The sequence below is a fragment of the Bombina bombina genome, chromosome 3, assembly GCF_027579735.1.
Source record: "Bombina bombina isolate aBomBom1 chromosome 3, aBomBom1.pri, whole genome shotgun sequence".
NCBI classification, from domain to species: domain Eukaryota; kingdom Metazoa; phylum Chordata; class Amphibia; order Anura; family Bombinatoridae; genus Bombina; species Bombina bombina.
The window spans coordinates 511,079,255-511,097,886 of record NC_069501.1 but is presented as its reverse complement, the minus strand read 5'-3'; positions in this window follow the sequence as shown (position 1 = coordinate 511,097,886).

Genomic DNA, 18,632 nt, shown 5'->3' with positions numbered 1-18,632 from the left:
GTAAATTGCTAAGAATAGATAGTAGATATTCCACTTAATTTCACCTCCAATCAAATGGCCTAACGGAACGTCTTAACCAGACGTTAGAACAATACCTTAGATGCTACATCACACATTTACAGGATGACTGGGTTTCATACCTGCCCATGGCTGAATTCTCTTACAACAATTCTGTATCTTCTTCTACAAAGATGACCCCTTTTTTCGCCACCTATGGTGGTAACCATAGGTGGCGAAAAAAGGGGTCATCTTTTGCTTCGAGTAAATGAGATTTTATAGTCTGTAATCGGTCTTGAAGGTTATTGAGGTAAGAGGTAGCACTTGGGGAGTTAACTGTTGTATTAGCTAAAGAGATAGAAATAGGGTGGTAACCCTATTTCTATCTCTTTAGCTAATACAACAGTTAACTCCCCAAGTGCTACCTCTTACCTCAATAACCTTCAAGACCGATTACAGACTATAAAATCTCATTTACTCGAAGCAAAAGACAGACAAAAGTTTTACTACGACCAGAGATGTAGACCCGTACCTGAGTATAAGATAGGAGATCAAGTGCTCCTTTCTACCAAACACTTACGACTACAAATACCTAGTAAAAAATTAGCAAATCAGTACATCGGACCTTTTACCATTGATAAAATTATAAACCCTAATGCAGTAAGACTACAACTTCCTAGTCAGTTCAAGATCCATAACACATTCCACGTCTCACTCATTAAACCTTATACATCTGATTCCGGGAGATTACATATTACCTCACCACCTCCTACTATACTCGATGATCAAGAAGAGTTTGAGGTAGATAAAATCCTGGACTCCCGAATCAGGAGGAAAAAATTGGAATATCTCATAAAGTGGAAAGGATACGGTCCTGAAGAGAATTCCTGGCAGACTGCATCCGAGATGCATGCCCCTGTTCTATTGAGAAGGTTTCATTGTTGCTACCCTTTCAAACCTCAATCCCGGTTCTCCTGGGGTGCTCCCTTAACGGGGGGGGGAGATGTAATATACCTTTAAGTGGGTAACCTCCCATCTACATCATTTCCCTATTTAAGCACCGTTCCGGCAATTGCAACCTGCCTGTTAATTGAAGTAATACGAGCTTGTCAGCTTATGTCAAACTTCTCCTTACTTTGATAATTTTCTCACAGGTTTCCTAAAGAATTACCGTTACCTTTTTCAAGCCTTCTACGCTGTACTACTTGTCTCCAGCTCCTTTTATTCTGCAGCAGTCATTTAAAGACTCACTAATCCATTTGGCTTTCACATAATTACAGATTTCACCACCGGAGGATTTCAACAGTGACCGGACGTCAGACCGCATACCGGAAGTAAGTCACGCTCACACAGTGGAGCACCTCCGTCTCGCATTCCCAGCCTAGGTAAGAAACTAAACACCGCTTTCTCCGTTTAACATTTGCCATCAATGTAGCTCAATCTCACGGGTAAAAAGCTTGTTTTGTGTTGAACTGAACTGTTTACTACTACGTTACCTTTTTTGTTACTGACGGTAACTTTCACTGCGAGTTCCTTCTCTTGCTTTATCCAGCCTCAAAACTAAGCGGTTCATTTAGTTTTCTTAGTGGACTTGTACATATTATATTTTACTGTGTGAGTGTGTGAAGTATGTAATTCCTAAAACGGACTTCTATTCAGTCAAATTGCTTGTGTTTGGGAGTTAATAGGAGACAGCCCTGTGTCTCACCTTACATATCTCATCCTGTTACTCTTGCCAGATTTAACCCATTGCCTCTGCTGAATTGAATCTCTCAGCTGATAAAATACTGTGAGTCCTGAAATTCACTTTCTGTTTTCTTCACTCTCATTAAAACGCTCACTGTATCTACACTTTGTTACAGCTCATAGTTTCAGAGTATTTGATACACAAGAGCTACAAAACTATTATAAATCATTGCGACTAAGAGAGTGTTACAACGGGTCTTTTCGGTTCATTCAACCTGGACCATGATCTCTACAGATGCGAGTCTTTCAGGTTGGGAGGATGTCTGGGGATCTCTGTCAGCACAAGGGGTTTGGAAATCTCAGGAGGCGAGATTACCATTTGATATTTTGGAACTCCGTGCATTTCTCAGAGTTCTTCAGTTTTGGCTTCTTTTTGAAGAAAGAGACGTTTATTGTTTTTCAGACAGACAATGTCACAACTGTGGCGTATGTCAATTATCAGGGTGGGACTCTCAGTGGTCCATTTCCCAGGTATAGACAATTGGGAAGCAGATTATCTCTGTCAATCAAGCTTTACATCCGGGAGAATGGTCTCTTTACCCAGATGTGTTTTTTCAAATTGTTCAGATGTGAGGGCTTCCAGAAATAGATCTGATGGCATCTCATCTAAACAAGGAACTTCCCAGGGGCCTATTCAGGTCCGGGGATCCTCAGGTGGAAGCAGTGTATGCATTGACACCTTGGAGTTATCAATCTGCCTATATTTTTTCGCCTCTGGTTCTTCTTTTTAGAGTGATTTTCAAAATCATCAGGGAGCAATCTTTTGTGTTGCTGGTGGCTCCAGCATGGCCGCACAGGTTTTGGTATATGGTTCTTGTTCGGATGTCCAGTTGCCAATCTTGGTCACTTCCATTTAAGGCCAGACCTTATATGTTCACATTTGTTTTTTTCCATTAGGAACTCAAATTATTAATTTGATGGTATGGGAATTTATCGCTTAGTACTTAGTCATATAAGTTTCTCTGACTCAGTGATCAATACTATGTTGCAGGCTCGTAAATCTGTGTCTAGTAAGATTTACTATCGAGTTTGAAAGATTTACATCTCATGATGCTCTTCTCATAAATTCTCTTGGCATTCTTTTAGAATTCCTAGGATTTTATAGTTTCTTCAGGATGGTTTGGATAAGGGTTTTTTTTATTTTTTTTTTTTATTTTATTTTTTATCAAGGACAATACAATATTATTAAAGAACAGCTACAATATATGGTACATTTCAAATATTTTCAACAATGTATTATGTACTCGGGATCTTATAGTCCTTGTATTTTTGCCCCCTTGGACTTGATTGGCCACTCTTGGGCCTGTAATAAAATGGTAATTTAAAGCTGGGGATTATAACAGTCAAAACAGAACAAACATTGAACCAAAACAAAAAGAAAGGATTTGCATCTTTAAAGAATAGAATAACTTTGATATATCAGGTTAGACAATATTAAAAAGAAGATGCAAATAGCCAGAACTGGATAAGGTTAAATTGCATATCCCAACATGTTCAGATGAAATTCTAATCAATGCTCATTATAGTCTGCCTATGGCTATTTCCCTTAGATTGTTGGTGGTTAGTCACTATGAAGAATTAGTACTATAATCAGGAGGAGGTATTTGTTTGTCGCTAATCTCTGAGTGTTTGAAATTTATCTAGAGGGCGGGAAAACATAATGCTCTGATATGTCACTACCCAGCTACAGTGTTCCCGCTTTCTGGGATGTTGTATTTGTCATTTAGCTAATCAGTGCTGCCATCTATGGTAGACGTCCCTACATGGTGGTGCTAAAACTACAGAATGCACGCCAGCCCCCTCCATCGCCGACCCGGCCGCGGACAGCGACAGAGGAGGCGAACCATACATCCCCAGAAGCCACCCATTGTTGTATATATTGGCATTTTCTTAATGTCTGTGTAGAAGCCTATTTATGATGGTGCCGTGGTTGTCTACGTATGTGATTCTATGGATGTGATGTTAGTTAGTTATGTATTTTGTTCTGAGCAATTGCGTGTATATGGGCGATACAAATTGCAGACAAACATCTTGATAGATAACATTTCAGAAGTAATAACAATACCCTCCATCCCCGGTGAGTCCCACCAGCAAAAACCTGTATAAGGTATAATTTCTGCATTTCAACCATAGACACAACACAAAAAACAATAAAATTATGCTATATCTAACATTAAACATACATAAGCAATACAAATTTAAGACTGTCATTACGTTATTTAGGTAATTGAAAAGTTATTGCTGTCTAGCTTAGCCTGATCTGTGGAGCTCTCGTTATAAATTTGCCCCCTACTCTGGATGTCTGACCCTAACCAATGCATGCCTTTAGTCTCGATTTCACAAACTGCTAGAGAGGATTTAGGGGTTCTCTCTGGTGTGATCAATCGTCTTGTTGTATAACAACATCCGGAGGTATTTTGGAAGTGTCCATTATCTTTTTTGAGCTATGCAGTGTATTAGGGACTTTATCATGTAGCACATTATGTGAGACTTTGCCTGAGTAGTCTCTGGGAAGCATAAGGTTCATTGTTTCTTGTTCCTTGACCTCCCGTGACCCCCCCCCGAGACCCCCAAGAGGCCGTGATAGATCCGGTACCTGTTCTCTTGGCTTACATGGATTCAATGTCCCAGGGCAATCCCGGATATCATGAGGTGTGACCCATGCAACTATATTATAATTGGCATTGTCCGGTCTTGTTGTCTGAATTGGCGCCTTTTTAATATAGTTATTATTTGATATTTGCGCCAGACCATCTAGCTGTGGGAGAGATGATCTGTCTCGGACACCATTCCGGTAGCTGATATTTACTATATTTGTATTGCTTCCTTTTGCGGGTATGAGCGCTGCTTTGAGGTGGTTGGTCAGTGGCGCAAAGTCCCTGGGTGGCTGTTTGAGAGATTCTTCAGTGTTCTTGAGTCCTGTGGCTGTAACAAGTTTGCGAGTAGACTGTAGCATTGTTGTCTGTTTCTCCTCTATGGCCATGGGTGCTTTATCTATGAGCCATTGTAGCTCCTGTGATGAGAGTGCTTTCTCTATTAACGGGTGGAAGAGAGCCTCCAGTTTGAGGAGTAGCATGTCACAGGAGTCAGGAGCATTGCCAGTCAGCATGGTTGCGGTTAGTATCGGATTTTGTCTCGCGGTGGTGCTGAGCAGATGTACACTTCTACTAGGTGAGAGAATAGAAGTAATGATCACTCTAAGATGTCGGAATAAGGGTGGATAACAGTTAGTTCTGGCAAGTTACCCTGGAAAACCAGGGGGGAGCGCCGCCTGTGTATTAGCCGCCGCTACAGGCCTCTATGGTCCGTTTCGGTCTCTGGGGTCATTAATACAGCATCCGAAATCAGTTTTTGAGTTATTCAGCAAGTTTTATCACAAAGCCAGCTGTGATTGTTGAGCTTTTATCGGCGGATTTCAATCTCTTCACCCAGAGCTCCAAAAAATGCGACTTCTTCGAGCCGCTACTTGGACACGCCCCCTTTGGATAAGGGTTTTTGTCTGCAAGTTCCTTGAAAGGACAAATCTCTGCTTTTTCTGTGCTTTTTCACAGAAAAATTTGCTAATCTTTCTGTTATTCATTGTTTTGTTCAGGCTTTGGTTCGTATCAATCCTGTCATTAAGCCAATTTCTCCTCCTTGGAGTCTTAATTTGGTTCTGAGGGCTTTACAGGCTCTTCCGTTTGAGCATATGCTTTCTTTGGACATTTAATTTACTTTCATGGAAAGTATTGTTCCTTTTAGACATCTCTTCAGCTAGAACAGTTTTTGAATTATCTGCTCTTTCTTGAGAGTCTCCCTTTTCTGATTTTCCATCAGGATAAGGTGGTTTTGCTGTCTTCATTTAAATTTTTTCCTAAAGTTGTGAATTCTAACAACATTAATAGAGGAATTATTGTCCCTTTCTTGTGTCCTAATCCTAAGAATTCTTTGGAAAGATTCTTACATTCTTTGGATGTGGTAAGAGTTTTGAAATATTATGTTGAAGCTACTCAGATTTCAGAAAGACTTTTTGTTATCTTTTCTGGTTTTAGGAAAGGTCAGAAGGCTTCTGTCATTTCTTTGGCATTTTGGTTAAAGCTTTTTTGATTCATCATGCTTATTTGGAGTCGGGTTAATCCGCGCCTCAGAGGTTTACGGCTCATTCTACTAGGTCAGTTTCTACTTCCTGGGCTTTTAAGAATGAAGCTTCTGTTGATCAGATTTGCAAAGCAATGACTTTGTCTTCTTTGCATACTTTTACTAAATTCTACCATTTTGATGTTTTCTCTTCTTCAGAAACAGTTTTTGGTAGAATAGTACTTCAGGCAGCTGTTTCAGTTTGATTCTTCGGCTTATAACTTCAGTTTTTTTCATTATAAAAATTGAAACTTTTGATTTGGGTAGTGGATTAATTTTTCAGCGGAATTGGCTGTCTTTATTTTATCCCTCCCTCTCTAGTGACTCTTGCGTGGAAGTTCCACATCTTGGGTATCTGCTATCCCATACGTCACTAGCTCATGGACTCTTGCTAATTACATGAAAGAAAACATAATTTATGTAAGAACTTACCTGATAAATTCATTTCTTTCATATTAGCAAGAGTCCATGAGGCCCACCCTTTTTGTGGTGGTTATGATTTTTTTGTATAAAGCACAATTATTCCAATTCCTTATTTTTTATGCTTTCGCTCCTTTCTTATCACCCCACTTCTTGGCTATTCGTTAAACTGAATTGTGGGTGTGGTGAGGGGTGTATTTATAGGCATTTTAAGGTTTGGGAAACTTTGCCCCTCCTGGTAGGAATGTATATCCCATACGTCACTAGCTCATGGACTCTTGCTAATATGAAAGAAATGAATTTATCAGGTAAGTTCTTAAATAAATTATGTTTTTTTTTGCTATGCACAAGGAAGGGTTGCTAATCCTGCCTATGTTTGACAAACTGAAAATGGAGTAAAACACATTCATTCCGCGTACATAAGTCCATATGCTGACTTTGTGATACCGACTGATGACGCCAGTTCTATGTTAGTCTATGGCAGTAAAAACTGTGCGTACCATGTAAAATATTCATGCCGGGGTTTGAGATTGCTCAATTCGAGAAAAATTTGGCGACTGTTTTTGCTCACGTTGTCAAGTATGTGATCGAGGCCCTGGTTGTCTGACAGCATTCCAGTGCTTACTAATTTCTTATTTTGGATCTAAGATTAGATAGTAATTCATAAGCAGTACTGATGCTTAGTCATACTTTTGCTTTCTTGGAAAATATATCGGCTAGATTACGAGGGTGCGTTAGTTATGTGTACTTTATTTCCATTGGGCACTTTTCTTAACGTTGGTATTATGAGTCTCAAAACAACCTCGTAACGCGTCGCGGTAACACGACTACCGCGTTTATTTTTTACGCGTAATCACGGCAGCGTTAAACATTCTCCCATAGAGATCAATGATAAATGAAAGAAGAACTGATTTTTCAGCTAACACTCGATCTCGCGAGAAATACACACTGCTCTGTCATATTACGTATACCACATAATGCACAACAAAAACACACATCAAATGTACAAGCAACAATCACGCAACATAGCACATACGCATTACACATTCACAATCGGAAAAGAAAAAGAATGCACAACATTTACATTAAACGAGGAATACATAAATACCTTACGATCTTGCAACACGGAACAAAACAACACGAAAAAAGCATTGCACACTCATACACAAACAAAACATTCGCATTCAAGATTACAGAACATTAGTACAAATAAACATTTACACCACTTTATAAATACGACACCATCACAAATATGTATTTACATTTACAGATAATACTTTTGGACAATGTTATGCAAAGCAATCACTATGACATCATCGCATTATACACATTCCACAAATACTAACTTAATATGAGCATGCGCAAATTCACACAACTAATACACATTCTAATTACAAACAAAGCACACCTGAATATACTTTACTTGGCAAACCGGTACATCATTAAACATTTACATAGGGTATATAAGCACGCTACAAGCATGGCTTCTTTGACTGTATTGCTTTTTCGAGTTAGGTGCAGGTCTAGGCATTGGAGGGTTTAGAGAGATTTGAGACTAGAGAGATTTAGTGAGTGTTAGTTTAGTGAGTGTTAGTTTACTGAGTGTTAGGTTAGTGAGAGTTGGTTAGTGACAGTGAGTTTGTTCGGGTGAGTGTGCGAGTGTTTTGTTCCTACATTCATTATATAAACACATTTACATGCAAACACATTCAATACATACACTTATCAATAACACTCTATACACTCCATACCCCAGCCCCTCTCATACTACACTCCATACCCCATTCCCTTTCATCCCATACCCCATTTCCTGTAAGCCCATACCCATCCCATAGTTAGATTTTGTTTACATATCCTCATTTTAGTCCTTTTCTACATTTTTGTCTGTTAATACCCCTTGCCCTCTTTTATTTATATCCCTTTCACACTTTTTGCACTTTTTGCTGTCTGTTATTTATTTTGAGCCCCTTTCATTTGGGCACATTCACTTTTTGTTGGAGTATGTGGGGAGGGGGGATAGGGGGCAGATTAGCCCGGAACTATTAGAGCTGATTAGGGAGCAGCTTAGAGAAGATGTTGTAGAGGAGGTTAGTCAGGAGGGAGAGGGACAGGACAGGAAGGGGGGAGGAAGGGGAGGAGGAAGTGGTGGGTGGACCCGGCCACTTTGTTCAAGATGAACAAGTGGCTGGGCCCAGTGGCGTGCAGTGTAGAGCTTCACAGTTCGGGAAACAGAGGCTCAGATCACAGGGAAAGCCAAGCTGAGTAGGGAGGCGAGATATACCATGGATGAGAAGGAGGCCCTCATAGAGGCTTATATGGAGAGGGCTAGGAGCCTGCAGCCTCCTAGCCCTCTCCATATAAGCCTCTATGAGGGCATATCACTGTTTTGATGCCAACAACACAACTTAAAGGGACAGTCATAACATTAATTATTGTTGGTTACAAAGAAAACACTTTATTACGCATTATAAAGTTTGGAAAAACAAGACTTAAGAGAAATACACGTTTTACTTCTGTGATTAACCTTGCACCTATGCCTCTGAAAAGTGACCACTTATTTCTGTTCTTTTGACAGACCGGCATTTCAGCCAATCACTGATCAATCCAGGGTAACTATACTGCATAAGCTCAATGTTTTCTATATGAAACACAAAAAATAATGCCCTCTAGTGGTCAAAATGCATTCAGATTAGATGCACTCTTCAAGCTCTAAGAAATGAGCAGATGTACCTCCTAGGTTTAGCTATCAACTAAGAACACCAAGAAAACTAAGATAAATTGGTGATAAAAGTTTGAGATATATTTAAAAAAAAATGCATTTCTTTCATGTAATTGGCAAGAGTCCATGAGCTAGTGACATATGGGATATACAATCCTACCAGGAGGGGCAAAGTTTCCCAAACCTCAAAATGCCTATAAATACACCCCTCACCACACCCACAATTCAGTTTTACAAACTTTGCCTCCTATGGAGGTGGTGAAGTAAGTTTGTGCTAAGATTTCTACGTTGATATGCGCTTCTCAGCATTGTTGAAGCCCGATTCCGCTCAGAGTACAGCGAATGTCAGAGGGACGTGAAGGGAGTATCACTTATTTGAATATGATGATTTCCCTAACGGGGGTCTATTTTATAGGTTCTCTGTTATCGTTCGTAGAGATTCATCTCCTACCTCCCTTTTCAGATCGACGATATACTCTCAATTTACCATTACCTCTACTAATAACTGTTTTAGTACTGGTTTGGCTATCTGCTATGTGTGGATTGTCTTTGGTTAAGTATGTGGGTGTCTTTGGTTAAGTATGTTTTTATTACTTAAGACACTCTCAGCTATGGTTTGGTATTGTACTTATATTTGCCATGAGTCAGGTTCATGTATTTCCTTCTGCAGACTGTCAGTTTCATATTTGGGAATGTAAACACTTTAAGAAAATTTTTTCTTACCTGTGGTTTAGTCTTTTTTTCAGTTTGACTACTTTTTGCAATTGCGGGTGTTAGGCCTGCGGGTGCGTCAAATGCTAGACTTTATTGCGTCATTTTTGGCGCGAACTTTTTTTGGTGCGAAAAGATACGTTTATGACGCAACTTCGTCATTTCCGGCGTCATACGTGACGCTGAGACCTTTCACACGGCTGCGTCATTAGTGACGCAAGTGTGTCATTTCCGGTCCACGTTACGTTGTGCATCATACTTGGCGCCAAATTTTTTTCATTATTTCAATACCCCATTCATGTTTGCCTCCTGCTTTCTTCTCTATCAAGAGGCCTATGCTTTTGCATTTTTTCCCATTCCTGAAACTGTCATTTAAGGAAATAGATAATTTTGCTTTATATGTTGTTTTTTCTTTTACATTGAGCAAGATGTCCCAATCCGATCCTGCCTGACATCGGTTCTACCAAAGCTAAGTGCATTTGTTGTAAAATTGTAGAAATTATTCCACAGAATGTCATTTGTAATAGTTGCCATGATAAACTTTTACATGCAGATAGTGTTTCTATCAATAATAGTACATTGCCAGTTGCAGTTCCTTCAACTTCTAATGTGCATGATATACCTGTTAATTTTAAAGAATTTGTTTCTGAATCTATTATGAAGGCTTTGTCTGCATTTCCACCTTCTAATAAACGTAAAAGGTCTTTTAAAACTTCTCATTTAGCTTATGAAATTTCAAATGACCAACAACATAATAATTCATCCTCTTCTGATGAGGATCTATCTGAAACAGAAGATCCTTCCTCAGATATTGACACTGACAAATCTACTTATTTATTTAAAATAGAGTATATGCGTTCTTTATTAAAAGAAGTGTTAATTACTTTGGATATTGAGGTAATCAGTCCTATTGACGTTCAGTCTAATAAACGTTTAAATGCTGTTTTTAAACCTCCTGTGGTTTCCCCAGGTGTTTTTCCCATTCCTGAGGCTATTTCTGATATGATTTCTAAGGAATGGAATAAGCCAGGTACTTCCTTTATTCCTTCTTCAAGGTTTAAGAGATTGTATCCTTTACCAGCAAAATCTATAGAGTTTTGGGAAAAGATCCCCAAAGTTGATGGGGCTATTTCTACTCTTGCTAAACGTACCACTATTCCTATGGAAGATAGCACTTCCTTTAAGGATCCTTTAGATAGGAAGCTTGAATCTTATCTAAGGAAAGCCTATTTATATTCAGGTCATCTTCTCAGACCTGCTATTTCTTTGGGTGATGTTGCCGCCGCATCAACTTTCTGGTTGGAAAATTTAGCGCAACATGAATTGGATTCTGACATATCTAGCATTGTTCGCTTACTGCAACATGCTAATCATTTTATTTGTGATGCCATTTTTGATATTATCAAAATTGATGTTAGATCCATGTCTTTAGCTGTATTAGCTAGAAGAGCTTTGTGGCTTTAATCTTGGAATGCTGATATGACATCTAAATCTAGATTACTATCTCTTTCTTTACAAGGTAATAATTTATTTGGTTCTCAGTTGGATTCTATTATTTCAACTATCACTGGAGGAAAAGGAGTTTTTTGCCTCAGGATAAAAAACCTAAGGGTAAATCTAAGGCTTCTAACCGTTTTCGTTCCTTTCGTCAGAATAAGGAACAAAAACTCAATCCTCCTTCCAAGGAATCTGCTTCCAGTTGGAAGCCTTCCTCAAATTGGAATAAATCCAAGCCATTTAGGAAACCAAAGTCTGCCCCTAAGTCCGCATGAAGGTGCGGCCCTCATTCCAGCTCAGCTGGTAGGGGGCAGATTAACGTTTTTCAAGGATTTTTTGATAAAATCTGTCCAAAATCATTGGATTCAGAGCATTGTCTCTCAAGGGTATCGAATAGGATTCAAAGTAAGACCTCCTGTGAGAAGATTTTTTCTCTCACGTATCCCTGTAAATCCAGTAAAAGCTCAGGCTTTTCTGAAGTGTGTTTCAGACCTGCAGTCTTCAGGGGTAATCATGCCAGTTCCTCTTCAGGAACAAGGTTTGGGGTTTTATTCAAACCTATTCATTGTACCAAAGAAGGAAAATTTGTTCAGACCAGTTCTGGATCTGAAAATTTTGAATCGTTATGTAAGAGTACCAACTTTCAAGATGGTGACTATAAGGACTATTCTGCCTTTTGTTCAGCAAGGACATTATATGTCCACAATAGACTTGCAGGATGCATACCTTCATATTCCGATTCATCCAGAACACTATCAGTTTCTGAGATTCTCTTTTCTAGACAAGCATTACCAATTTGTTGCTCTTCCATTTGGCCTAGCAACAGCTCCAAGAATTGTTTTCAAAGGTTCTGGGTGCCCTATTATCTGTAATCAGAGAACAGGGTATTGCGGTGTTTCCTTATTTGGACGATATCTTGGTACTAGCTCAGTCTTTACGTACTGCAGAATCTCACACAAATCAACTAGTGTTGTTTCTTCGGAAACATGGTTGGAGGATCAATTTACCAAAAAGTTTCTTGATTCCTCAGACAAGGGTCACCTTTTTAGGCTTCCAGATAGATTCAGTGTCCATGACTCTGTCTCTAACAGACAAGAGACGTTTAAAATTGGTTGCAGCCTGCCGGCACCTTCAGTCTCAGTCATTTCCTTCAGTGGCTATGTGCATGGAAGTTTTAGATCTCATGACTGCAGCATCGGACGCAATCCCCTTTGCTCGTTTTCACATGAGACCTATACAGCTTTGTATGCTGAATCAATGGTGCAGGGATTATACAAAGATATCACAATTAATATCCTTGAATCCCAATGTACGACACTCTCTGACATGGTGGATAGATCACCATCGTTTGGTTCAAGGGTCTTCTTTTGTTCGCCCAACCTGGACTGTGATCACAACAGATGTGAGTCTTTCAGGTTGGGGAGCTGTTTGGGGGTCTCTGACAGCACAAGGGGTTTGGAAATCTCAAGAGGCGAGATTACCAATAAATATTCTCAGGGCTCTTCAGTTCTGGCCTCTACTAAAGAGAGAACCGTTCATTTGTTTTCAGACAGACAATATCACAACTGTGGCTTATGTCAATCATCAGGGTGGGACTCACAGTCCCCAAGCTATGAAAGAAGTATCTCGGATACTTGCTTGGGCGGAATCCAGCTCCTGTCTAATCTCTGCGGTGCATATCCCAGGTGTAGACAATTGGGAGGCGGATTATCTCAGCCGCCAGACTTTACATCCAGGGGAGTGGTCTCTCCATCCAGATGTGTTTTCTCAGATTGTTCAGATGTGGGGGCTTCCAGAGATAGATCTCATGGCCCCTCATCTAAACAAGAAACTTCCCAGATACCTGTCCAGGTCCAGGGATGTTCAGGCGGAAGCAGTGGATGCGCTGACACTTCCTTGGTGTTACCAACCTGCTTACATCTTCCCGCCTCTAGTTCTCCTTCCAAGAGTGATTTCCAAAATCATCATGGAACAGTCTTTTGTGTTGCTAGTGGCTCCAGCATGGCCACACAGGTTTTGGTATGCGGATCTGGTTCGGATGTCCAGTTGCCCACCTTGGCCACTTCCGTTACAGCCGGACCTACTATCTCAAGGTCCTTTTTTCCATCAGGATCTCAAATCATTAAATTTGAAGGTATGGAAATTGAACGCTTAGTTCTAAGTCATAGAGGTTTCTCTGACTCAGTGATTAATACTATGTTACAAGCTCGTAAATCTGTCTCTAGAAAGATTTATTATAGAGTTTGGAAGACTTACATTTCATGGTGTTCTTCTCATAAATTCTCCTGGCATTATTTTAGAATTCCTAGAATTTTGCAGTTTCTTCAGGATGGTTTGGATAAGGGTTTGTCTGCAAGTTCCTTGAAAGGACAAATCTCCGCTCTTTCTGTTTTATTTCACAGAAAGATTGCTATACTTCCTGATATACACTGTTTTGTACAGGCTTTAGTTCGTATTAAGCCTGTCATTAAGTCAATTTCTCCTCCTTGGAGTCTTAATTTGGTTTTGAGGGCTTTACAAGCTCCTCCTTTTGAACCTATGCATTCTTTGGACATTAAACTACTTTCTTGGAAAGTGTTGTTCCTTTTGGCTATCTGAGCTATCTGCTCTTTCTTGTGAGTCTCCTTTTCTGATTTTTCATCAGGATAAGGCAGTTTTGAGGACTTCTTTTCAATTTTTACCTAAGGTTGTGAATTCTAACAACATTAGTAGAGAAATTGTTGTCCCTTCTTTATGTCCTAATTCTAAGAATTCTTTGTAGAGATCCTTACATTCTTTGGATGTGGTAAGAGCTTTGAAATATTATGTGGAAGCTACTAAAAATTTCAGGAAGACTTCCAGTCTATTTGTTTTATTTTCTGGTCCTAGGAAAGGTCAGAAAGCTTCTGCTATTTCCTTGGCTTCTTGGTTGAAACTTTTGATTCATCAAGCTTATTTGGAGTCGGGTCAAACCCCGCCTCAGAGAATTACATCTCATTCTACTAGATCAGTCTCTACTTCATGGGCTTTTAAGAATGAAGCTTCAGTTGATCAGATTTGCAAAGCAGCCACTTGGTCCTCTTTGCATACATTTACTAAATTCTACCATTTTGATGTATTTGCTTCTTCGGAAGCAGTTTTTGGTAGAAAAGTTCTTCAGGCAGCTGTTTCAGTTTGATTCTTCTGCTTTTTTATTTAAGTTTTTTTCTTTCAAAAGTGAAAATAAACTTATTTTTGGGTTGTGGATTATTTTTACAGCGGAATATGGCTGTTTTTATTTTTATTCCCTCCCTTTCTAGTGACTCTTGAGTGGAAGACTCCACATCTTGGGTATTGATATCCCATATGTCACTAGCTCATAGACTCTTGCCAATTACATGAAAGAAAACATAATTTATGTAAGAAGTTCCCTGATAAATTCTTTTCTTTCATATTGGCAAGAGTCCATGAGGCCCACCCTTTTTATGGTGGTTATGATTTTTTGTATAAAGCACAATTATTTCCAAATTTCCTTTGTTGATGCTTTCTACTCCTTTCTTTATCACCCCACTGCTTGGCTATTCATTAAACTGAATTGTGGGTGTGGTGAGGGGTGTATTTATAGGCATTTTGAGGTTTGGGAAACTGTGCCCCTCCTGGTAGGATTGTATATCCCATATATCACTAGCTCATGGACTCTTGCCAATATGAAAGAAATGAATTTATCAGGTAAGTTCTTACATAAATTATGTTTTTTTGAGATTTAAATCATTACTGTTTTGCTTGACTTGACTGTCCCTTTAAACAAGAACATATGCTAACATATACTAATCCTTAGGGATTGTTGGTATATCTACACGTACTTGTTCAAACAAGAAAATATTTGAATAGGATACTAAGCCTGTATGCCATATTTCTCTCGACGTGTTAAATAAAGTCTATTTTCTTAAAGATACATTATAGTGTTTATTTGAATTATTTAAGAAAGACATTTCATTTAGAAAGAATCTGGTTTCATGTCCTTTTAAGAGTTACATTAGAAATATATGCTCACAGTAATATATTTGGAGATTAACAATGTGGAAGTCATACATTACACAATACTGAGCATTTACATTAAAGGGACAGTATACACTCATTTTTGTAGAACTGCATGTAATAGACACTACTATAAAGAACAAGATGCCCAGATACTGAAATATAAATCTATGAGAAAATGGTTTAAAGACTTAAGGCTAGATTTAGAGTTTTGTCGGTAAAGACCCGAAAAGCTAACGCCGGCTTTTTTCTGGCCGCACCATAAAAATAACTCTGGTATTGAGAGTCCACATAAAGGCTGCGTTAGGCTCCAAAAAAGGAGCGTAGAGCATATTTAACGCAGCTTCAACTCTCGATACCAGAGTTGCTTACGCAAGCGGCCAGCCTCAAAAACGTGCTCGTGCACGATTCCCCCATAGAAAACAATGGGGCTGTTTGAGCTGAAAAAAAACCTAACACCTGCAAAAAAGCTGCGTTCAGCTCCTAACGCAGCCCCATTGTTTGCTATGCGGAAACACTTCCTACGTCTGCACCTAACACCCTAACATGTACCCCGAGTCTAAACACCCCTAACCTTACACTTATTAACCCCTAATCTGCCGCCCCGCTATTGCTGACCCCTGCATATTATTATTAACCCCTAATCTGCCGCTCCGTAAACCGCCGCTACTTACATTATCCCTATGTACCCCTAATCTGCTGCCCTAACATCGCCGACCCCTATATTATATTTATTAACCCATAATCTGCCCCCCACAACGTCGCCTCCACCTGCCTACACTTATTAACCCCTAATCTGCCGAGCGGACCTGAGCGCTACTATAATAAAGTTATTAACCCCTAATCCGCCTCACTAACCCTATAATAAATAGTATTAACCCCTAATCTGCCCTCCCTAACATCGCCGACACCTAACTTCAATTATTAACCCCTAATCTGCCGACTGGAGCTCACCGCTATTCTAATAAATGTATTAACCCCTAAAGCTAAAGTCTAACCCTAACACTAACACCCCCTAAGTTAAATATAATTTTAATCTAACAAAATTAATTAACTCTTATTAAATAAATTATTCCTATTTAAAGCTAAATACTTACCTGTAAAATAAATCCTAATATAGCTACAATATAAATTATAATTATATTATAGCTATTTTAGGATTAATATTTATTTTACAGGTAACTTTGTAATTATTTTAACCAGGTACAATAGCTATTAAATAGTTAAGAACTATTTAATAGTTACCTAGTTAAAATAATTACAAAATTACCTGTAAAATAAATCCTAACCTAAGTTACAATTAAACCTAACACTACACTATCATTAAATTAATTAAATAAAATACCTACAATTATCTACAATTAAACCTAACACTACACTATCAATACATTAATTAAATACAATATCTACAAATAACTACAATGAAATAAACTAACTTAAGTACAAAAAATAAAAAAGAACTAAGTTACAAAAAATAAAAAAATATTTACAAACATAAGGAAAATCTTACAACAATTTTAAACTAATTACACCTACTCTAAGCCCCCTAATAAAATAACAAAGCCCCCCAAAATAAAAAATGCCCTACCCTATTCTAAATTACTAAAGTTCAAAGCTCTTTTACCTTACCAGCCCTGAACAGGGCCCTTTGCGGGGCATGCCCCAAGAAGTTCAGCTCTTTTGCCTGTAAAAAAAAACATACAATACCCCCCCCCCAACATTACAACCCACCACCCACATACCCCTAATCTAACCCAAACCCCCCTTAAATAAACCTAACACTAAGCCCCTGAAGATCATCCTACCTTGTCTTCACCTCACCGGGTATCACCGATCCGTCCTGGCTCCGATATCTTCATCCAACCCAAGCGGGGGCTAGACATCCACTGAAGAAGTCCAGAAGAGGGTCCAAAGTCTTCATCCTATCCGGGAAGAAGAGTAGATCCGGACCGGCAACCATCATCTTCCAAGCGGCATCTTCTATCTTCATCCGATGAGGACCGGCTCCATCCTGAAGACCTCCACCGCGGACCCATCTTCATCCGGCGACGTCCAACTGAAGAATGACGGTTCCTTTAAGGGACGTCATCCAAGATGGCGTCCCTCGAATTCCGATTGGCTGATAGGATTCTATCAGCCAATCGGAATTAAGGTAGGAATATTCTGATTGGCTGATGGAATCAGCCAATCAGAATCAAGTTCAATCCGATTGGCTGATCCAATCAGCCAATCAGAATCAAGTTCAATCCGATTGGCTGATCCAATCAGCCAATCAGATTGAGCTCGCATTCTATTGGCTGTTCCGATCAGCCAATAGACTGCAAGCTCAATCTGATTGGCTGATTGGATCAGCCAATCAGATTGATCTTGATTCTGATTGGCTGATTCCATCAGCCAATCAGAATATTCCTACCTTAATTCCGATTGGCTGATAGAATCCTATCAGCCAATGGGAATTCGAGGGACGCCATCTTGGATGACGTCCCTTAAAGGAGCCGTCATTCTTCAGTTGGACGTCGCCGGATGAAGATGGGTCCGCGGTGGAGGTCTTCAGGATGGAGCCGGTCCTCATCGGATGAAGATAGAAGATGCCGCTTGGAAGATGATGGTTGCCGGTCCGGATCTACTCTTCTTCCCGGATAGGATGAAGACTTTGGACTTCTGGCTTAGTGTTAGGTTTATTTAAGGGGGGTTTGGGTTAGATTAGGGGTATGTGGGTGGTGGGTTGTAATGTTGGGGGGGGGGTATTGTATGTTTTTTTTTTACAGGCAAAAGAGCTGAACTTCTTGGGGCATGCCCCGCAAAGGGCCCTGTTCAGGGCTGGTAAGGTAAAAGAGCTTCGAACTTTAGTAATTTAGAATAGGGTAGGGCATTTTTTTATTTTGGGGGGCTTTGTTATTTTATTAGGGGGCTTAGAGTAGGTGTAATTAGTTTAAAAATGTTGTAATATTTTTCTTATGTTTGTAAATATTTTTTTATTTTTTGTAACTTAGTTCTTTTTTATTTTTTGTACTTTAGTTAGTTTATTTCATTGTAGTTATTTGTAGGTATTGTATTTAATTTATTTATTTATTGATAGTGTAGTGTTAGGTTTAATTGTAGGTAATTGTAGGTATTTTATTTATTTTATTTATTGATAGTGTAGTGTTAGGTTTAATTGTAGGTAATTGTAGGTATTTTATTTAATTAATTTATTGATAGTGTAGTGTTAGGTTTAATTGTAACTTAGGTTAGGATTTATTTTACAGGTAAATTTGTAATTATTTTAAATATTTTTGCTATTAAATAGTTCTTATCTATTTAATAGCTATTGTACCTGGTTAAAATAAATACAAAGTTACCTGTAAAATAAATATTAATCCTAAAATAGCTATAATATAATTATAATTTATATTGTAGCTATATTAGGATTTATTTTACAGGTAAGTAT